The sequence below is a fragment of the Ctenocephalides felis genome, unplaced genomic scaffold (genome assembly GCF_003426905.1).
Source record: "Ctenocephalides felis isolate EL2017-DRISC unplaced genomic scaffold, ASM342690v1 CF-g0.4_SCAFFOLD_01170, whole genome shotgun sequence".
Lineage (NCBI taxonomy): Eukaryota > Metazoa > Arthropoda > Insecta > Siphonaptera > Pulicidae > Ctenocephalides > Ctenocephalides felis.
The window spans coordinates 44,123,769-44,129,834 of record NW_020537324.1 but is presented as its reverse complement, the minus strand read 5'-3'; positions in this window follow the sequence as shown (position 1 = coordinate 44,129,834).

Sequence of the window (6,066 nt, the reverse complement as noted above, 5' to 3'; positions counted from 1 at the left end):
GCACCACCTCTTCGATATTCTATCATCATCGTCTGTAAAAGAACACCTTCGCTTTCTACTCGTTTCACTATATTTCATATCTGGACTCCACGGATGACTACCTTGTTCAAACGAGGAGTTTTCAATATCTGTAGGAATGTAAGATTTGGACATATGATTTAAATTTGATCCTATCACATTACCATAAACTTCCTTCCTAGAAATGTGTATGCTTCTCTTTATATGTTTTTCAATCTTACTAAGTAATGGTACAAAATGGTTCCTGTAATTTACTATATAAATAATATTATCCCCTGTACCTACCTTACCTTTAGTAATATGTTTTCCATCTATCTCTTCATCTCTCAATTCTATAATCCTAACTTTTATGCCGTACTTTTCACATATAATTTTTCCTTCAATTTCAAGTCTTCCGCATATCATTTTTTCCAACTTTAGAATTTTCATTTCTGAACCTGAACTTGTATTTGCAATGTTTTCTGTAGTAAATATAATACGCCGAATATATTCACAAAGTTTTTCGCCTTCTCTTTTTAAAGCACTACCCAACCATGAATCTTTTTTTGATTGATTAACTTGTTGTGCATATTGCTTACAAGTTTTCCGTAAAGATTTTACACTAAATCCTTTTCTGTATGCAATCAGACCTTTACCTTTTAGCTCGTTTAATCCTTGAGCTATGGAATCAAAGAGACAATCCCCACCAACAATAGCAGCTCCAATCTTAAAGCCCTCTGGCAATTTCTTCCTTAGCGTATGTAAAAGTTGATTAAGCTTCTTTTTTTCCTCTTCATTCTTTGCATTTTTTAACTCACGGAAGATGGAAATAGGATCTCTAGTAACAAATTCTGACTGTTCTAGAGTCTGCTTACTATTAAGTAATTTAGTGGACCTTTTATTACCTGCTAACATATTGACTCACTACACTAAACTATTCACATAAAAATCAACAAAGTAAAGTTTTGTCATCTTTTTATGTGACACTTTTTGTGTGTAAATGACATTAATTCAATACTTTTTGTCATTAACTTAATAATATGGTCGCTTTGTTTACGTAAAAATAATAAACTTAAGAAGAGTTTTTCTTGGAATGGATTTGTTTACCCATAAGTAAGGAAATTAATTGTTCTGACATGCTTTTTTACTTTTTGGTTTTCTTTTTCACAAACGTGCGACCCCTTTGTCATTTTGAGAAGCATCACTAATTTAATTCTTTATAACACATATCAGCGTGGTACTTCTACTAAAAGATTTTTGAAAAAAAAACAACATAAAAAGTTGTTTATAAATAAATCTGTGCGAGTATTGGCATCCTAGAGATGATCAAGATCATACGGTCATATTTTACTCCATAGTTTTACTCTTTTATCAAGGACCGATACATAGGCAAATACACATTTGTACACATTTGTCATTTGTCTAGGAGCAAATAGATGCAAATAGACATAAACCGAAATTTTTAGTTCCGAGAGAGCCCTTGATTGATACAGGCATAGATAAAAGAAGAGTAGGGTCTATGGCGGACATGTCCAACTTGCGGCCCGCGGGCCGTATGCGGCCCCATAGCGATTTTTATGCGGCCCCATGACAAACAACAATCGCACCAATAATTATTTTCAATTTAAATAAATAAAATAATTTTTGTAAAGGCTAATATAGAATTCTGAGCACTAAGTCAGCTTCAACCGAAAGTAATGATCATTAATCGAATGAATAGATGTCGATATGACGATGCAACGGACAACGGGAGACTAGCGGCTCTATCGACGAGTGGGCAATACTAGTTCACCATGCTTGTAATCGTAGGGAGTCCATATGCTTGTAATCGTAGGGAGTTATATCCGAAAAAATTTTCATATTACGATTATTCAAAAAAAAGAATTTTAAAACAGTTTTCAAATACCAAAAAAACATTTTTTTTTAAAAAAGTCCATTTTTTCAATAATTACAAGATTCTCAAAAATCTAATTTTTTCAAAGTTTTCAAAAATATTAAAGCTTTTAAAAGTTTGGAATTATGGCACGAGAAGTTCCATCAAATTACCTTAAGGCGCTATGCCAAGCACTACTAGTTTTTCCAGATTTCTTGCGGCTCAGTGCCTTGTACCACCTTGTACATTCCTAAATTTTAGCCCAAAGAGTAATTTAGGTTGGACATCGCTGGTCTATGATTTATGTACGGGCGCTACATTCATGGGGAGTTATCTTCGAACAAATGCGCGTTGCACTGTTTTGGTCCTGAGTAGTTTCAATTTTTAAAAACAGATGGCTCATGCGCTCAATTTCAACTACAAATTGTTCGTGGTTCATGCAAGTGGCTGTCAAGTATTTGATCGCTGTCTGTATGGCTGTACGAATAACCTAACTTTTTGAACTCGTGTTGTTTCTAAAATTTTGTTTAAGTGAACATTTGTGAAATTTAATATGGCAAAGTGTTTTTTATAGTACCTAAAAAGTGTCAAGTGCGGGTTAAAATATTTAGCTATTCCAATACAAGTTTCCGCAAAGGTATTTTTTAATAATAATTGCAGCAATAATATATATATCAAGATATGTCAACATGTTATTATATTGAATAGGTGTCTTGGGGGTACCTGCAAATTGCTGCAAAATGCACGAACAAAGCGCAGGAGTATTTTGACAACCAAGGAATGCAATATGTAATGACAAGAAGGATTCATAAACAATGCAATAATTTAAGGAATAAGTACAAAAAGTCTCCAAAGGTCTACTATTTTTGGAGACAAATTTTATTTTGCCATGTCCTCAAACATTGAGAAAGTTGCATTCAGAGATACAAGTGTATAGCGGTATTTATGAATGTCTATTTAAAACATTAGGTTCAGCTATTTCTTTTATAAAGTATTAGTAGCAGATACTGTGTTTTGATGTTTGATGAAATACCATTATCTTCGGAATTGTTATATGATTGGATTGAATCTCATATTGTTGAAGTTGCAAAACAGTTATTCAGCTAGTATGGTTTAAATGTTTATCAACGTAAGTTCATTGTTATATTTAATAAGATTATATATTACATTAGCAAATGTAAACACTTATAAAGTAAACTAGTATTGGTTTAAATGTTCATCAACGTAAGTTCATTGTTATATTTAATAAGATTATCTATTACATTAGCAAATGTGAACACTTATAAAGAGAGTCTATACCATACATAATATTTTATGTATTTTGATTGAAGATTAGTGTTATAATATTCTTCAAATAAAACTTGTGTAACATCCAATATAATGTTTAAATTCAAGATATATTTGTTACCGACCTTGGGAATCAAAAATATTGCTTTTATCTTTTGATTCATAAACAATTGTATGTGCATAAAACATTATTCTGTTCATTGTAAACACTTTGTTGATCTTTTATGGCAATTTCAATGATAATGTTTTCATGATGGAACATGGCTAAATGTAATGTTATAAACACTCGTACAGAAACTATTCAAAGGTTTTGTTAAATGCAACTTTACTATTAATTCATTAGATAGCGAAATAACTATTACATGCAGAATTAATAAAGAACAATGTCTCGTAATGAGTTTTAATCCTAGGAATTTGAACTTCTCTCAATTTTGATATCAATATATTATTTTATGTTTTTAGGACTTTTTTGCTTGTGAAGTATTTGTACTTTTTAACAAATTATTTGTTTTTTTCTTAACCCTTTAAATTTTTGTATTATTTGTCATTCCTTCTAAATTTGTAATTTCATTGCGTGCTCCTGTGCTTGTAGTTTCTTCTTAGTTTTTAAGTTTTTAATATATTAATATTAGTCATTAAGTAATTAATATTAGTCAGTTATTTGTGCTTAGTTTAGTTAAATACTTCTGTGATTTTCTTCACTTACATATTTAGTTTTTGAAATATTATTTAAGCATAATTGTGAAATTATAATACTTTTATAATTATGTATAATAATTATTATATTTTCAAACATTCCATAACTGTAATTATAATTGTTAATATAAACATAATTTTAATTGTTCTTTAAACATATGTAATATCTTTGAAAATATATATTTTGTATTTCGTATGATTTGTTCTTATTTCCAATATTAAAAATTTTTCAGGTTTTTGGGGCTGTATACGATACGTACAAATTAAGAAGTAATACCAGGGGTTAATTTAAATATTATACATGTGCTGCCATCTATTTTTAAAAATTTGTATTCCAATCGAGGTAACGTCAAACCGCCAGACATAGCGATCTATTATACTTGTTTATCTATGGCTACATTGCAATGGCTTGTTTATCTATGGCAATGGCGCTTTAAACCATAGACCCATGGCCGGTAATCTCGGAACAAACATCTGTTATCTCGTTTTTAGTTCCCTCTCCCTCGTTTGGAGCGCTGGTAGCGCTACAAAACGGGCTAAAGAAAATATTCGAGAATCTAATATGGCGGAATAATATTTTAGTGTCAAAGTGTCAAATGTTTGTTAAAAGTTTATAACAAATATCATGTCAAAGTGCGGTGTACAATAATGCGGAACAATAACAAATATGCGAAAATGGTGTATTTCCTGCAGAAAATGACGTAATATGTAAAATGATTAGTAAAATAACTGGAGCCCGGGCAGAGCACTGATGGTGAGAACTAGGTGAATAAGTTTTATCAATATGTACACAACAAAATACTCGCATCTATTACTAGAACTTCTGATATAATTTTTTATTGTAGCTCAATAACTGAGACATTTAACAGTATCAATGCTAGGAATTTTAAGGTTATAAATACAAGACACCCGTCTTACTAAATCCCTTTCTGGAAGCTATGTTATTGAAAAATTATTCTTTTTTATAACACTTTTTTGTATTGGTTCTGGCAAAACTGAAGATGGAAAACCGTCCCTGAAAGGTGAGTTATTTAAAATTTTTCATACTACAAATTAAGTTCGTAGCAAATGATTCTAGATATTTTTTTTCAGCAGAGTTCTTAAGCACTGCAGAGACCAGATATGCAAAAAACAATTTATACCATATAACAAATGTGTTGAGAAAAGAAGTCAGAAGGATAAATATACAAAAAAAATATTGAGGCAGAAGTTACAAGAAAGTGTCAAATGTGCTGACAATTTTGCTTATCTCCCAGCAACATTAAATAAGAGGGCTCGTAATTTTATATTAAGTCAACTAAGAGAACATACAAAGAGCGAAAAGAAAGAAATTTACACTTGATGATAAAATTCTTGCTTTAATTCTGCATAAAATTTCTCTAAGAGGTTATTACTTTGGAGAAAAATATTTGTTTTGCCTGCTCCTCAAACATTGAGAAAGTTGCTCTCTCAGCAATTCCTTTGTATAGTGGTATTAATGAGACCCTTTTCCAAACATTGGGTTTAGCTATGGCACAGAAAAAATATGTGAATAGCAAAAACTGTATTCTGATGTTTGATGAAATATCATTATCATCTGCATTCTTTAACGACTGTAAAAACGATCATATTGTTGGTTTTCAGGAACTGGCAAATGGTAGAGAAGTTTATTTTCTGATCATGCTCTTGTCTTTTTCAAATCAAATAGTTGATACTTGAACTGTACGCAATGTTCATATTTTTTGTGATTGTTTAATGAATGTGTTTCTTTTTTTATAAATCTATAGTAATAAATAATGAAGTTGTTAAATGTTTTAGCAAATGTAGAAATTGTAAATAAGTGGCTACTTCATGGAGTATATTTTGCTAAACAGTTTATTTCTGTTTATTATTGGTGATAATACATTTAACAGATGTCGAGAAGTATACAGATCATGAATTGTACAATAATTTACCGGATAACAGCAGAATAGTTTGCAAATGACATCCCCATTTAGTAATTTATTTTAGTAAGCTGTTGATATGCTTTTCAGATAAAAGTAATTTTGGTTTTGTCTTTTAATTTATTGGCAAATGTGTTTGCATATAACTTTCTTGAACTTTTGCCAGTTACTGTTATGAGAACACAATGATTTCTTTTTTTTTTGTGATAATGATGATATAATGATATTTTGATCAACATTTAAAAGCAGATTAACGCAATGTGCAGAAAAAGTTTTCAGATAGAGACTATA